The sequence below is a fragment of the Phoxinus phoxinus genome (genome assembly GCF_949152265.1).
Source record: "Phoxinus phoxinus genome assembly, chromosome: 2".
In the NCBI taxonomy this organism is placed as follows: domain Eukaryota; kingdom Metazoa; phylum Chordata; class Actinopteri; order Cypriniformes; family Leuciscidae; genus Phoxinus; species Phoxinus phoxinus.
Window position 1 is genome coordinate 32,261,081 of NC_136877.1, and position 18,048 is coordinate 32,279,128.

The 18,048-nt window shown below is 38.6% G+C and overlaps 1 long non-coding RNA gene across 1 annotated transcript in view; it reads right to left on the minus strand.

Annotated features, from left to right (window-relative positions):
* LOC306994756 overlaps positions 1 to 18,048 on the minus strand; it is a 43,928-nt gene that overhangs the window by 3,525 nt on the left and 22,355 nt on the right. Inside the window, exon 4 of the long non-coding RNA XR_013796734.1 lies at positions 1,774 to 1,834. This is a non-coding gene — a long non-coding RNA (uncharacterized lncRNA). The remainder of the gene's footprint in view (positions 1 to 1,773; positions 1,835 to 18,048) is intronic.

Sequence of the window (18,048 nt, forward strand, 5' to 3'; positions counted from 1 at the left end):
TATACCCCAACATATCATGATGCCAATTATAACCAGGGGTGCACATACATGTTTTGGTCTGTTTCTCAAGGGAGCACCTGGAGACGCTGTTTGGTACTCACACTTTACGCGGCACACTTATCCTATAATCTGTCGTCATCAGGTTACTCCTGACTGCTCACCTCACTATAACAGTATTCGTTCACTGTAGAAATTAAATATAGGTTCATCTCTAAATTTTTATTTTATTTTATTAACATTAATGACACCGGCAACAGCAGGAATATTAGGCTTCTGTCACTTTAAGACCAAATGCACGGACTGAACATACTGACACACATCCGGTTTCTCGCTCAACTGTTCACTCTTCTTTTGCATTTAAAATCATTTGAATGTGTAAATTGGCGTGACAAAACACGTCCAAATGGTAAACTTTTACTCTATGATTGTTAAACTTAGGGTGTCTGACCATGGGGCCCGGTCCGTACAGATCGCGGACCAATTGCGATCTGTTGCACACCTACAGTATTAACAACTAAAATTTAATAAACACTTATCATCATGAGTGATACTCTGAGACTGGAGAGATACTCCAGTAAGTAAACTGTCCCTGTTCCCAAAAAATGTTGGTCCTCAAAAAGGGGAGCACTCCATGTTTTCATTTGTGCATCATTTATTTTTACCACGCATACGCACCTGCACACCAGTTATGTGCACCCCTGATTATAACCCAGTCCATAATTGCATGATCAAAAATGTCCCATGTTCTTTGTCAATATGGTATTTGTCAAATCCATATATATTGTTTAACTACAATATAATGCAATACCCTGAGCACATAATGTTATTATAATGCATTCATCATTTTTTGCATAGGCCTATTAATTAATTAATTAATTATGATATAGCTAAAAATGTTAAAGTTTTGCATGCATGTTCACAATCAAAAAAATCATCCATTTGTAGTCCTACTGTACACCTAATTTGTGCACATATCCTTATTTCAATCAGTATTCAAGCATCAGATACAAAAACAACACTGATCACAGTTTAGCCAGCAGAGGCCCACTTCCACCATTACTTTCCATAATAAGAACAGGAAATGAGGCATGTGGGAGGGTGAGTAAGCAATTTTTCCCTCAGTGGAAGCAGGGAGCTGCTATTTTCTGGGCTGTTTGGGTAACGCACTCATGCAGCGGTGTATGTTTGTGTGTGAGCTGCTGTTTCCACTCTGAGGCATGTGCTGTTTGTCAGAGACCCACACAAGGCCATGTCCCTCTCTGTGGCGTTGTGCCACTGTGATTTTCGGTACCCAACCATGTATTCATGGTTTATTCCGAGGCTATATTTACTCTCTCTCTGACAGAAGCCACCCAAGAAACATGGACTGATCACACCAAAACTAAAAGAGGTGGACAATACAGAGAACGGTTTTAGGATTAAATATTACACTACATTCAGGCCTGCCATTAAAACACACCCAGATTCTAAACACAGATGCACATTTATAAATAAGCAATACCGAATTTGTACTTCCCAACACTGTAAACAGAATCATTATATTACATAAAGGAATAATCCGGGTTCAATTTAAATTAAGCTCCATCGACAGCCCTCGAGACATACTGTTAATTACCACAAAAATTAATTCAGACTTTTTTCTTCACAAAACGTCAGGGTTACAGAGAGGCACTTAGAGTGGAAGTGAATGTAAACAAAAATATTCCATAAACACTCAAATATTAACTGTTTCAATTCCACAAGACACAATTTTAGCGATAGAAAATAACTAACCTTTTCAGTGTAGTCATATCCAGTTTCACAACTTTGTTTCCATAACGCACTACCTGAAACCCTAAAAACATAAAACATAGAAACATAAAAATTAGGAGATCTTTACAGCTCAAATAAACACATTTTAATAGAAGTAAAATGATTTCTGATTTCTGCTTTTAAATCATCGACAAATTGGCCCCATTTACTACCATTGTAAGTGTCTGTAAACTTTATTTTGAAATGTTTTCTTTTATATTTTTATTTTTTTCCTGATTCACAGTCAATACCTTCTGTTACTAACATAACAGTAGACCGTATTAAAAATGTATGTGTCTTGCTAACTGGTTCGCTGTTGGAAACTGAACAGGGTAATATGTAAAGATGATGGATAGCGGCAATTCATGAGTGTTTGCTGAGTGAAGCTGGTTATGTGTGATGTTTAAGGTTTAGGATTAGGGGAATGAAACAAGGAGGAAATAAGCTAGCCAACGCTTCAAAAGAGCAACTGCGACCACAGCACAGCACAACCGCGAAAACTGTTCAATTACACAGACACATTTAGCCATAGTCCACAAGTCAACCTCACACACACACACACACACACACACACACACACACACACACACACACACACACACACACACACACACACACACACACACACACACACACACACACACACACACACACAGAATATTCCCCTTTAATCTTTAAGACCACAGTTGGGAGAAGGCTGGTATTGGTCAGTGCTCTCTCTTTCTCTTTCGCTCCATCTCTCCCTCTCTTTCCTTCTGAGTTAGAACAGATCAAAGGGGCCGTTGTGGTCTCGTCTGTTTTTAAAATGCCATGTCGTCAGAGAAAGGAAGGAAAACCCCTGACTCTGCTAGCCGCTTGTCCACAGCAAACTTTCCAGCAAACAAAATGGAGACAGCTAAACTCCAAAGAGCGCTAGCGAGCCACGGCTTATTCTCGAGCCTAAATGATGCAAGAAGCGGGCAGCCGGCAACTCTAAGGATGAATCAGAATTTCTCATTGCAAGGGTATACACTCTAAAAATGAATTATTAAATGGCTATCATACCCCCATAGTATAAAAACAAACACAAGGGGAAGAGGTGGAAAGAGAAGAGAGAGCAAGATGAATACTGATGCTTTGGCCGCACATTAGACCCAGATGGATTAGACATTTTATAGAGAGAGCGATAAAAGAAGAAGAAAAGAGACTGAGATCGAGAGGCAGAAAAATAAAAATAGAGAAAGAAATCCACATTCAAGTCCAAGCGCAAACTGTTGCTAGCTTTTAACCTCTGACAGGGCATCCCACATCAGGAAGCACTTCGCTCTGCTCCAAACAGATCCCACTGCATACCGCTAACATTTCCCTACACGGACATACACAGATATCGGTTCACCCTGACCTATAGGGTGAACAGGATGAATCAAAAACTGTCAAATACAGTTCCACAGACGCAGACACGGGCTGCTGGCCAACTCGAAACATCTGTGTGTGTGTTTTTTTCTTTCTTTTGTCTTTCTTGCCATGCTTTTAATAGGCTAAAATCCACATGGCTCGCATGGAGCAAAAGTACCTGAGCTGCGTCAGAACAATACAAAGCCACTCAAACCGAGTGCAGGTATACTCAATCAGACTAGCTACTTCCATTAACTGTATATGGAATGAACATAAATATAGTATATACCATTCAAAAGGTGAGGTGCATCTTCTATTCCAAATATGTATTCTATGGGTAAAAGAGTTATATACACACACACACAAAAATCATCAGAAAGCTTTACTTTGTTTTATTATTATGCATATGTACATATGAAGATGTGTGTGCATGTAGTTGCGGCTGGAAAAAGTATCCTGCCTTCAAGCAGAAAAGATCTGATTCAATCTTTCTGCATACAATAAGATTGTCTTAGAAAGGTCCATCTGTTCAATCTGACTTCAATTCAATATCCTGACTTGTATAGAAAGGACTAATCCATTCTCCTGACAAATATAGGCATATACAGTTATATTAATACAGAGGTAATTTTCCAGCAAACTTGAATGTACATTAATGCAGTGTAAATGTAAATTGAATTTAAATGTAATTATGACGTAGCTAACAAATGATAATATAACTCTTAAGCACTGTTCTACAACATCTTCAAACTTACAATTAATTTTGATTATAAAAGAAATGAATAGCCTCATAACACAATCAGTCTTATCATGGATTCATAATATCATATATTTATTTTTTTACTGTGAATACAAACACCAAAATACGGTACCCAATGTATTTCTAAGAGAAATTATCCATTTCTAGGGTATTATTGTTTCTAGGGTATTATTGTAGAAAGATTACAAGAACATTACGAAAGCAAATATAAAGCTTTCTGCTAATTTCATGTTAGATGTGCAGATGTGCAGTCAACAAGTTGTGAATAACACTAAGTAGTGTTTAGTAGTGCTAATCTAATCAAGTTGTAATGACTACAGCCTGGACAAGCAGGCACGCTGTAAAAAGTGATCATTAAAAAAAAAGAGAGGAAACCTGTTGCCTTGAAATTATTTTGTAAATAAACGTCATGCGTAATTTAACAAAATACGTAATGTGGAATTGTCTTTTTTTAACTATGCATGAGGTTATTTACTTAATCATTTTAAGAAAATGGGTTTCCTCACTTTTTTAAGTGAAGTCAACTGATCACTTTTTAGGTAACACTTGGCTTGAGGCAGAACCTGATTTCACCAAGTGCAACATGTTCCTGGAACATCATTTTTGTTGATCCTGGAACAACAATCCCAATCAACCAATCAGATCAGAGGGACAAGTTTAGGCTTACAACTAGGGTTAGATGCTACATCAGATGCTACATCTACATCATGTGCTACTCACCTATCACTTCCCTCTGATTTTAGGGATAAGTTATGGGCAGTGTTAGGGGTATTTATATTAGGACTACATTTTCAGACAGGAATGTTGAAAAAAATATGTTGACCCAGGAAAGTCCTGATTTTCAGTACTAATTCACTTTTACGCCTTACCGATCCGCATACATTTAACACATTACTCAAAACGATTTGCCTTAATTTCCTGTCAAAGTGATATATTTTGTGGATCTGCTGTGGTTGTCCATCTCAAAGAGAGTGTGCCAGCCAGTACAGATGCCCTCACAGCCTGCATCTCTTTGGCCTGTGCCTTCTTTAAACACTGATAGCTGCATGATTTATAGCTAGACAAGACACCAGAAGCAGTATTTTGGCACAGTGTCCGAACATAATGTGTTCTAGGCAGAGACTGGGACAATGTGAGGGGAGGGGAGGAGAGTGTAATGACTCTGCCTGCCACAAGGGGGTGTGTGAATGAGTCTGCTACAGCCCCAGAGGGAGAACACAAAAAAGAGAGACACATTCTTAAATGTCTTTGGGAATCTTAATACTATCTTTTTCTCTTAGTCTCACTTTCATACTCTCCCTGCACTTTGAAATTTGATTGTTTTTCTCTTCAGCTTAGATCCACAGATTAAGGGTCATTCTGCAGGACAGAAATCACCACAGCGATAAAACATTTTCACAGGCCCACCTGAGTTAAGTTCCAACTTCCTAACGCATCACACATGATAATATCCCTATAAACAGGAGCAACTGTGTGTTACTGAGCCAGACAGGAGAGAGAGAGAGAGAGGGGGAGAGAGAGAGAGAGAGAGAGAGAGAGAGAGAGAGAGAGAGAGAGAGAGAGAGAGAGAGAGAGAGAGAGAGAGAGAGAGAGAGAGAGAGAGAGAGAGAGAGAGAGAGAGAGAGAAAAAGAGAGAGAGAGAGAGAGAGAGAGAGAGAGAGAGAGAGAGAGAGCGCACATCAAACCTTTGGGAACACAGCCAGACAGATCTGACTTCCATCTGTTCAACAGGCCTCAAACCTTTCTTTCTTTCTTTCTTTCTTTCTCTCTTTCTTTCTTTCTTTCTTTCTTTCCTCTCTTTCTTTCTTTCTTTCTTTCTTTCATTTCTTTCTGTGTCTGACTGACAGGCCTCAAGTCTTCGAGGAGCAGCTGAAAGTATAAAGGGAATCCATTTTTGATCGTGCTGATTCTCTCCGGTGAAACTCTAGAAGGGCCCAACAAAAGCAAACTCAATAAAAACAAAGGAGAGTGATACCGCAGTTACTCACAAGCACAGGGAACACTCCACTGTTTTATGTTGCTGTGGTACATTCAACCTTGGCTCAAGTTCGAGCATGTTCTTTAGACTGAGTTAACTTTGAAGTGATCATCTGAAACAAGTCAAAACAAGAATTCATAATTCAGACATTTCTTGCAGTATTTTTCAACCTTCTCCTTCATACATGGTGCTCAAAGACATCAGTATTGTCCATAAGTCATATTTCAAGCTCAGTTCAAAGGAGTGTTAAAGTGTCTGAGATCAGTGGTGCATATTTTGTTTTGCCTGGGGTAACAACAATAAGCGATAAAGTTGGGAATGCAAACTTATGAATTTTTTAATGCAATAAAAGACTTGAGTTATGGTCGTATTGAATTACTCAAGATAGACAGCCTTTTATTTGTATGCCGGAGAAAATGACAGTCACTTGTGAGCCTCCAGAAGACTACAGATTTGTACATCAAAACCAAACACTGACTTCCACCTTAGCACATAAAATACTACAGTGCAAAGCAGAAGAAGCCAGATGAAGGTTCCAGAAAAGGTCAGAGACAAAACGCAGGCACATAGGCAGGCAAAAGAGTCGGCCTCAAATTCACAACCTCACTGGGACCACCTCTTCCTCTTTCATGCAGACTAAAAGGGCATAGAACAAGAAAATAAGCTGTCCAAAAGGTCAACAACATTTACCTTTCTGCTGACAGATGTAGATTCAAATGGAAAGCAGCCGCAAAGAGAAAACAATGAAGTGATTTTAAAAAGATGTGGGTTTGAACAAGAGGGATTATTAAAGCCCAGTCTGTCTAGAAAGACAATGAAATGGTCATTGTTGTTTAAATTATCAGTTAAAACATTCAAATGGCGCAATCAGCAAATAGCAGTGTTTAATCACATAGCATCTATTGTGAAAATCGGATATGCCCGGTCTCAAATGACACCCTCAGCCCTTGCGTTCATTGTTCAGGTCTAGACTGTGATGAAGTAACGTCGCACAGACTGTTGGATAGTAGTCACTGTGAAGAATGTAAAAGTGTTGATTGCGCATCTCCTGGGCACCCTCTAAATTATAAAATGACAGAAGGGACATCCTTACTGCTCAAACTGTGATCGATCTCACCGACAGTACCTGTAACCCTGAAGACCTTGCTGGTACAGGTGTATTTGATTAGGGTTGGAGCTAAACTCTGCAGGGCAGTGGCTCTCCAGGGCTGGATTTGAGGAACCCTGTCATACTATCTTGTGGACTTCATAGACACATAATCAAAGGCTGCAAGTCCAGTTCCATTTGGGGCTAGGCCATAGATCACACAGAATCAGTGCTCAGTAAAACAATATTTAAAATAAGATTAATTAGTCATTGTGGCAAACTGGACGAGGCTGACAGCTGTGGGAACGGAGTGAGGCCAGCGGTGCGAGTGTTAAGCGCCGCATCGGCTTTGAGTTCTCACAAAGGAGCTTCGGGACCATAAAAGGAGGGGCGACCACAGTGAAGGACGAGAGAGGACCAGGCCTGGGACATTTACGTTGTGTTTTGTTTATATGACAGTCGTCTGTGAGTGGTTGCCGCTTTACTTTACCTCATTCCCTTATCAACAAACCACTTTACAGTAATCTTATTGAAAAGCAATTTTACACATTATATAGACTATAATTATTACATTATATACATAATACAATGCTTATAAAATAGATAAGGATTTTAATGCAACTCTAAGTCTTCTTGTCTCAAGGACCTGAAAGCCTGTGTGACATGTATGATATGATATGATGAAAGAAAGTTTTATTAATAATAATAATAATAATACGTTTATTTTATATAGCGCCTTTCTAAAGACTCAAGGTCGCTTTACAATAAATTACAAAACACATGACATAGAAACATGACATAAAAACATGACATAGAAACTGTGAAGATACATATAGAAGCAGAACATAGATCAGGGGTCGGGGAAACAAGTGACAAAAAGATATGTTTTAATGTGGGTTTTGAAGTCATGTAGTGATGAGAGATTACGGATGTGTTGAGGAATGGAATTCCAGAGAGTTGGGGCAGCGGTGCAAAATGCTCTACCACCAAACGATGCTAGTTTGTGCCGTGGGATCATCAACAGACCGGTATCCGAAGATCTAAGTGTGCGAACAGGGGAGTATGTATGGATGAGATCAGAAATGTAGTTGGGGGCAAGTCAAGACCATGGAGTGCTTTAAATGTAATAAGGAGTATCTTGTACTGAATGCGATAGCGAATGGGTAACCAATGTAGACTGCGTAAAATTGGAGTAATGTGGGAAGATTTCCTTGAGTGAGTGAGGACTCTGGCGGCAGAGTTCTGGATATATTGAATTTTATTTAATGATGAATTGGGTAAGCCATAGAAAAGTGAATTGCAGTAGTCAAGCCGTGAACTGATGAAAGCGTGAACTAGGGTCTCAGCATCACTGGTGTTAAGAAAAGGACGTAAGCGTGCAATATTGCAAAAGTTATAAAGTTATAAAGTTTTAAATGTACTTTACCATTCAAACGTTTGGGGATGGTTAGAATGTTTAATGTTTTTGAAGTTTCTAATGCAAATTTACATTGCACTTTTGTGCATTAAAAAAAAAAACAGGAAAAAACAGCAAGCACAATCTCCTTTTGATTTAAAATTACAGTGAGGGACCATTAAAAGCTGTTGATATGAAGACCAGAGAACTCTGGGAGAGTAGGGAATAAGAAGATCACTAATGTACTGGGAGGCAAGACCTGATAGTGCCTTGTAAACAAACAGGAGACTTTTAAAATCAATCCTGAATTTAACAGGAAGCCAATGTAAGGATGCCAATACAGGGGTAATATGGTCCCTCTTTCTCACTCCTGTTAAAAGCCTTGCTGCTGCATTTTGCAACAACTGCAGGCAGGCTAACGCAGTCTGGGGGAGACCGTTATATAAAGAGTTACCGTAGTCTATCCTTGATGAGGAAAGGGAATAATAAACCATAATTTCCAAACCCTTCCTTCCATTAAAGTTCTTTAATTTAGCAATTGATCTCAGATTTTAAAAAAGCTACCTATTACAATGGCAATCTTTTTATTAAAGCTTGGTGAGGAGTCCATAATTACCCCTAAACTCTTCAAATGATCTTCAAGGTAGATGACATGGGAGAGAAAATCAAAACCTCAGTTTTACTCTCATTTAATTGGAGAACCAGAGCTTAATCTCAGCATTCATGTAAAGGAACTGTTTTCTATTTTAATATAGTTTAGAAAGTAATTTACTTATGTTATGGCAGAGTCACATGATCCTTCAGAAATCATTATATGCTGCTCAAGAAACATTTATTATGATCAATGCTTTTGAGGACACTGTGATACATTTTCAAGACTATTTGATAAATAGAAAGTTCAAAATAATAAAATTTCTTTGGAATAAGAATATTGTAACCATGTAAAAGTCTTTGCTGTAACTTTTGATCTGATTAATGCATCCTTGCTAAATAAAAGTAACTTTTTTTTTCTTTCTGACCCAAAACTGTTGAACGGTATTCTATGTCTGTACATCAGTCCACATAAGGTATAGTTTAAAAGCCATTGTAAAAGTTTGAAAGCAAACAAAGTGGTTGTCAGATATAACTATATTTATATATATCTATATTCACACACTCAAGTTTGCTATATAGTTGTCTGTTTGATGACTCGAGCTGTACTTGCAAGTCATCCGAAAACATCCCAATCTACTTAACCTCTATTCACCCGCTGCACTGCAATAAGCACGGCTGATTCAGGTGTTTTGAAAGCTGCCAATATGAAAACTGTTATTTGAGGAGGGCTGTAAAAAGCACTGATTTTCTGACAGAAAGAAAGGTTATGAGAGGAAGAGAGGGACTTAGCTGTTTCCCAGAGTGCATCACTCTAAATTGAGAATTGAGGGTTATGGTCTCAAATTCTCCCTCCAGAGAGGCCGCTTTGTGACTTGGGATCCAAACCCCTCAACATCAGACATCCTGCAGAAACAAACTGACTCATCTGTGCCTGCCAATCCAGCCTATGCTGCCCAGTAACCTCTTTACAACACTACACACTCAAGAGAGGACCAAGGAACAAAAGTAAGGCATTATGGATATTGATTTCCCACATATTCCATTTTCAGCTCCAGGGAAACTAAACTGTGAAAATGAGTTAAAATACTTTCTCTCAAATATCTTCATAGTGCCCAGCCGTTAGCATCTAGCCTGACATATCACAGTAATTGCATTTACACTTCTCAAAATATTCACACAGGAATGACAGTAAACACAACATGTCACAACAACCTACATCAAGTTATGAAAGCTTCATCAGATATATCAGGTGTTTTTTTTTTGTACTAAAATAAATTACGTATAGCACGGATAATTCATGGAAACAAACAAAATATATTTTTTTATACTACACACTACTGACATAATGCAGCCTGACTTATTGTATGTCAAAAAAGATGCACCGTCTGGAGAAATCATCCAAAGAATTCAATCAAACCATCCCCATGGTGTGTGTGTGTGTGTGTGTGTGTGTGTGTGTGTGTGTGTGTGTGTGTGTGTGTGTGTTTGTGGTCAGACACACACAAATGAGAAGACTACAGTAAAGTCTCGATTGATTCCTGCTATGCTCTTAAAGGGATAGTTCATACAAAAATGTAAATTAGCTATGTCGTTCCAAACCTATATGACTTCTTTCCTTCTGTGGAACACAAAATAAGTCAAATGCATATTGTCAAATGTCAAGGAAAGCCAATCATATTGTCTGTGAGTTAATGAGAAACATATTGAAACATATCTTCATTTGTGTTCCACAGAAGAAAGAAAGTCACATGGAATGGCACGCGGGTGAACATGAACTACCATAGTGCTAAATATAGTCTGATAAAATGTCATTATTACTCGAGTCACTTGGCGAGCAGTATGGCCGCTTTTGTTTTGTGGACACTTTGTTTACTTCTGTTCGTTTGTATCTGCTTCTTTGTGATCTAAGACTGGATAACGAAGTAAAAAGATGTATCACATCGGCAAAGAAGACTTACAACAGATACTACTGTGAAAGCTGTGCAGCTGAACAAACATGTCAACAAAACATGCCCATTAAGGCCTTAAAAAAGTGACAGCGTTACAGGCCAAACAGTACCAATAAACAGCCTAGCTGCAAATAACAGCCTCAGCAAAAATACAGTAAACACATATAGCTGCGCCTCTAGAGTAACATCTGAGCCTCCTTAGTGTCCTGTCATGAAGTCTTGAGCTCTCTGTAAGGGTTCTCCAAGGGGTCAGGTGGACCGAAAGCATTAAATTAGATAGAACTCACTATAGCAAGCTAATGAAGATCTCGCCGATATGACTTAAAAGAGCTTGTTCTGTTCCTTAATAACCAACAGTCCAATAGATGACAGGATTGATACACAGTACTCCTCTTAAGAAGCATTTTCATCAATTAGACTGGATGAGACGGTATCATAAAAGACAAACTTTAAGATTTGTCTCGTGAATATGTCCTTCCATAAAAGGTAAATATAATTGTATATTTATGGGACAATATCAATTTGATAAAAAAGCAGACTAAAACATCTGCAAGAAGAGTGGAATTGTACAGTACCTCTCTCCCCCAGTGATGTGCATCACTTGCTTTTAATTGAAAAAGAGCCAATTGGTTTTGCATTATTCTGTCATTTCCAGAGGAAAATTAACTGAAAACAAATTTGCAACAAATTGGAAATAGACAATACTCCTTAAAAACAAGAAAACAAACAAAAAGATCAAGTAAATAACAACTTTGAAAAACTGATGGCGCACAAGCACACACACACACATTCAGACAGTAATGGTACTTAAACAGAGGGCAGAGGAGAATCCCGCAGGCTCCGCTAGGTGTTTGGCAGTGAGGGAGGGTTTTAGATAAATGACGTTGCCCAGGAGCAGTGCCCTGGGACATGGCCCCAGCCTGCCCCCTGCCTTTCCCTGGCTAAATGGGCCGTTTCTGGGATGCCGGGGGCACAAGCATATGCCACCAAATCCCTAGTGAGGTCTAGCAGAGAGTAAACAGAGACTCTGCTAATGGAAGACTGCCTGCTTCTGACCTTCAACTGATCTCTCCTCTCCTCTGCTCTCTCTTTCTCTCTCAGTCTCAGTCTTGCTCTCCGCAGTCTTCTCACTTAAAATCACTCTCTGTCATTATTTACAAGTCTCCTCTTCATTTAAAACTCTTTTTATATAATTTATTGCATGGTCGATGAATTAAGCATCAAACTGAAATTTATGCAGACTTTGTTTATATCATCATGCCAACAACATTCTTGCAGTATAGATAATATACTGGACACTCAGTGAGAGAAAATGCCCAGAAACACCAGGGCAAGATGCAGAAGAAATGGCAAAATTGCATATACATTTATAAATCCAGACACATTCAGACAGGGCAACTCCACCGTGTGGCTGAACCATCATAAACAGCAAACTGGAAGCATTTAATGGTGCACACCCAACGCTAATGTGCAGCTTGGACTAAATAAGATGTCTGAGAACAGAAATAGGCCTGGTACTGTTGTTGATGCTGTCAAGAAAACCCACAACATACTTATGTTGTTCTGTTTTATACTTTTCTGCAATGAATAACCATATTTACTTCACTGACCACACACATACACACAAACACACACACACACGTGTTGGAGTGTGACTTTGGCATTGCTTTATGCTGCCATTGTTGTCAACATAAAAGTTAAAAACTGTTGAAAAAACGGCGTGATGAGATAAAACGGTTAAAACTGTATCCAATGTTCACTCTGTTACATTGTCCTGGGCCAATTCAGTCATTTCATCACATTTATCTCCATTTTACAAGCATATAATAAGTCTTTCTATCGTTGCAGAGTGGGCATATGTTTCATACAAGGGTAAATAATGGGGATTATGGGAAAATTGAGTCCTGACCTACTTCTGCCCTGATAGTGCGCTAGTAGATAAGAGAGTCTAAAACAGAAATGACAGTCTGATATGTCATGGTGAGAGTGAGGAGAGCAGAATGTGTGAGCTAAATCAGAGTATTAGAGGCCTCGGGCAACGGAGATGAATCAGTGCTTTCCAAAGGCCTTCTTAACTCAGAATGGAACAAACTTAAACGGAGCAGAAAAACTGAATCACTTTATACTGGTAAATGTGTCTATACAATAGGTATTGTATAGACACAATATTGTAATGGCAAATCAGCTGTTAGCAAATACTGTAAGACGTGTCATTGATGCGTGTACTGAGTGAGGATTATCTGCTGGACAATAACTTCACTTTATGTACTGTAACTGTCATATCAAGAAGATGTGGATAATGACTTAACAGATTTTATGAATTAATGAATTAATGAGAGTACAGTGTTTACGCATACAATGTCCCCTACAAGTATTTGGACAATTAAGTCACACTTAAGGATTGAATTTAAATGTCAGTGTCATTAATAGCAAACCCTTTTTTCTCCTCTGAGGAAGGGTATTTAGGTGTTCTGTACTTGTTGTTAAAATAGTGCAAAACAGAAGAAAAAAACCTGAATTATTTATTGCATTACAGTAAGTAAAAAATAAAACATGATTTTCTCAGAACTAATTTAACTTGGTGAAGTTTAAAAGAAAGTATACCTAAATACACTTTCTCTTCATTTTAAGTCTCTTCATGTAGTAATTGTATTATATTGAAGCAAATTTGCTTCCTTTTAAATGTTTCTGTATGTTTACATATATACACACACATACACACACACACACACACACACACACACACACACACACACACACACACACACACACACACACACACATAAATGTATATATATATATATACACATACAATTATATATTTTTTTAGATATTTAGAAGTATGATGTTTCATTTTTAATTGTGGGTCAGGTGTATATTTTGGTGTCACTGTACAAGCAAATGCATGCACATACACTAATCTGCAACACAGTAAAGGCAAATGCAAACATTATCCGATCTATTGTGTGATATAATTTTTCTCTGGCACAAAGCTATCCCTACATTCTTTGGAGAGTCCTGGGTGGGTATGAGGTTTATTCAAAAGCTCATAAAACACAAGGGGGTCATATTTAATTGTAAGGGGGTAGAAGATGAGACCGGCCTAATTATCTTTATAGGTTGACAGTAATATTTCATGTAAGTTGGGTGAGGGCCCATGCCAGTATGCCTGGCGGGTATGATTTGGGGAGATTTATGAGGAGTGGATCTGTGCCAGGTCATGTGCCCACAGCAATTTCTGCTGTCTCTAGACCGACAGAGCTAACAGAGATTTTATTTATTCATTGTGTTGGAATAGCCAAATACAAGAGCCATAGCCTAATGATTAATCTAATGTTGAACTTTTGATACCTCAGGAGTCACAACTAGGATATGTTTCCAGTCAGAACAGAGAGCAAAAGAGTGTGTGAAAGGAAGGAGCTATAGAGAAACGAGAGGAAGACAAGCTGATTTTTTTTTTCAAAGAACACTTGAAAGCTGTTCTGGGTATTGAGCAGGTGGGCAGTGGGGTGTGAGGAGCTGGAGAGGAGGAGCGCACTGAGATCTAGATCGCTCTCAATTCATTGGAAAGACCCAAGGGCCTCTCGTGCCTACTCTCTGTTTCATTCCCGCTTTCTTAGGAGAGTCTATCCTGGGGAGAAGGTGGAGCAGCTATAGCTGACCTCGAAAAGTGATGCTCTACGGTCTGTGTTTTTAACATTTAATGCACATGCACAGACATAAAAAGTTGTGCAAACAAAATCTAAACTGAACAAACGATTTATGATTAATTTTAACCAAATCAATCCATCTGAAATGTGATTCGCCGAAAGTTTGGTCAGCGCAGGCAGTGCATTTCTGAATATAGAGCACTCTAAACGGACAGGATAAAATTTTGGGTGCACTCAAACATTTGAGGATAGCACTTTATAATAATTGATCAAAAAGCACCAACTCGCTGAAAAGATATGGGTCTCTGGAGAAGACTTCAAAACAGTATCAATTATGGAGTAGAGCCTCTGAGGAAAGCAGCAAGTCCTGCATCGATATGCTTTTCAGTGCAAATCACCCGAGATTATCAGGATGAGGAGAGAGTATAACAGCAGTGGATAGTTTAATCTAGTCCTATCTCACACCGACACACACACACACAGCCCCTCAGAAGAAGCACCAAGCGAGTAAAGATATTTTCAAGCAGCTCACGTCACACTGCTTCAAAGAGCACAGAAATCACATGCTCCCAACAATCTCAGGCTACGGTATTGTCTAAAAAATTACAGATTCAATTATAAACTTAAATAATGCAGTAATAAGAGGCTTTTTCAATGTGTTTTATGTTAAAAAAAGACATAATGTTTTATGTTATTTTTATATATTAATGGCTTTCCCCTTACTTCTTATTTCACTGATATTTAAAAATATTAATTTATTTCAAATTATAGAGATCAGATATGTATTTACTAACAACACATTTTTTGTATTATGAAAAAATCACAGTGAGCAATTTATTTATGACTGGTATTATATGACACACACACACACACACACACACACACACACACACACACACACACACACACACACACACACACACACACACACACACACACACACACACACACACACACACCATATCAGCGACACTTTCCCGGTCTTTCTCCCTAGCAAAGCCCTCTGTTTTGACACAATCATTACAAATTGATTGCAAAATAGCTAACAATCATGATTAAATCATTAAATTCTTGTCTACGCTTCAGAGAACGCTAGCAAAATTAACTTCCCACCAACCTCATTTTTTCCTGAACACGAAATAATGATTTTCTGCCAGTCTAATTACAAAGCCAACATCTGATCAAGCCAGCATCCAGAGGGGATTATCACATGCTGCAGTATTAGAGCTCATTACCAGCTTGAGTGCAAAGTTATTACACATTGTAATTGGATGGTGAGATTTATATACAGATCTGGCCAGTTTCTGTAAGATTGTAATTACAGGCACCGTTGGTTAGCTACTTATCACTGTGCCGGGAGGAGAAGAGGAGAATCAGGGAGCGAGGGAGCGTTTCATTAACCCTTAACCCCGCTGAGGGAAAACACTGTATCTAGCCTGCATCTGGACTTACGACAAGAGCTACATACGCTCATCAAACAATTTACATCCCCCCTCCCAACCTGCCCGCTGACCCCCCACACTGTACAAAAAGGAGTGGTTTAGTGCGAGGCCTGAAAGGCTGATTCTGGAGTGTTTGTTCAGATAGACTGCATTTTTCCCCTTGACTGAGCGCCATTCTGTAATTAGCAGGAGTAACAGTGTGGAAAAAGTCTTCACCTGCTTAGAGCTGCTTTATGGGGCGCAGCTCTCTCTCTATCTCTGTGTGTGTGTGTGTGTGTGTGTGTGTGTGTGTGTGTGTGTGTGTGTGTGTGTGTGTGTGTGTGTGTGTGTCCTCTCCTTCCTTCCGGTGCTCCACTTCATATAAGAGTTGTGTGTGGACATTAAGAATTGAATTGAGCTGAGCAATTCAATACTTATTATAATACAATTATTAATACTAATAATTCTTAACTAGAAAAAGATAGATAGATAGATAGATAGATAGATAGATAGATAGATAGATAGATAGATAGATAGATAGATAGATAGATAGATAGATAGATAGATTTATGTCTGAATATGTATCTGTGCAGTTCTTTCCTCGTACACACAGAGTTTCTTGGTTACGCTAATTGTTACACCAGTAAATAACATTATAAAAAATAAAAAAAATACAACGGAGAATATGGGCTGAGGGCTCGCTCAGGAGAACACCTACAGCATCAAACAAAATCCCATTTACTTTTCTTGCAATTCAGCAAGAAAAACACCGAAAGCCAGTGTGAAGGAACATAGGACAGTGAAAAAGAAAACATATTCTATGAACATCTCATCAAGATAAAACACGAAGGCGTTTTCTTTTTATCCAGCGTGAAAACGCAGAAGTCCCTATGAATCAATGCTAGCTTACATTTTACGAGACAAGGAGTTAACTTGTTCAATTATGCCACAGACAGCTCTATTCTTTTATAACAAGTTATCTGGGTGGGGAAATCGATACTGACAGGCTGGTTGCATGCTGTCTAATTTCATATTACCACCAGCCAATGGCAGCACAGCCCTGTGATAAAGCTGTGCTGAGTAGTTCATTATGGAGAAGGAGGTGAATCAATACACACTGCTGTGTCTGCCCCGGAGAACGGCAGTTGATAAGGTTCATTCACTATAAGAGAGAGGGAGGATATGATTAAGGGCCAGTTCAGAGTATAGTGTACTGCATGAGTGTGTTTGACAGCTGAGAAGTTCCAGGTGCTAGTTTACAGAAGACTAATACTTTATAAAAAACCAATGCCGGAATTACAGGATATAATGGAGGTGATTAATAATTCTAATGTTTGGCTAGTCGCTTCTGGTGTGCTGAAATGTACCTCCACCAGGGATCCTGTAAAAAGTAACAGAAGATAATGAAAATTAGCTTTTGCCTTTCAAGAGTAAGACAACAACATTGCTGTCACATCTCAGACAGTTACCAATAGCACACAGCACAAGCAATAACCACTAAAGGTAAACAAACAAATGCACATTATGACTCAAGATATTTATTTTTTCATTGCTTTCACAGTATAATTTGCCCTTTATTGCTCCCATTAATAACCTTTACCAGGTTAGGCTTAGCAGGATATGACAGAAGCCATTTAGCCTAGAATATAGAACTGGAAAAATGGGCTATTCATAAGGGGCTCCGCAACACTGTATTGTGTAGAAATTACATTAAGTGTAGTTTAATCTAAATATCCCATCTGCAATGCAGTTTAATGACTTCTTTAATTTTCAGCTTAAATTCTCCACAGATTTAAGGCTATTGACTGGATGTGTGTTTCATGAAATGCTGCAGTGGAAGTGAACGTTGTCGGCTCTGCTCTAGAATGCAATAAAAAGTGAGAGCTCTCAGTTGTTAATATTGTTTCACTGACTTGTCTACTAAAACCCTGGCCTGTTTGCTTGCCAAACCATAAGCAACAGTCAATAAAAATGCATTTTAATCATTGTTAAGTACATTTTATTTCTGTCTAATCGGAGTGGAGGGAATGCACCAAAATCTCAGCTGG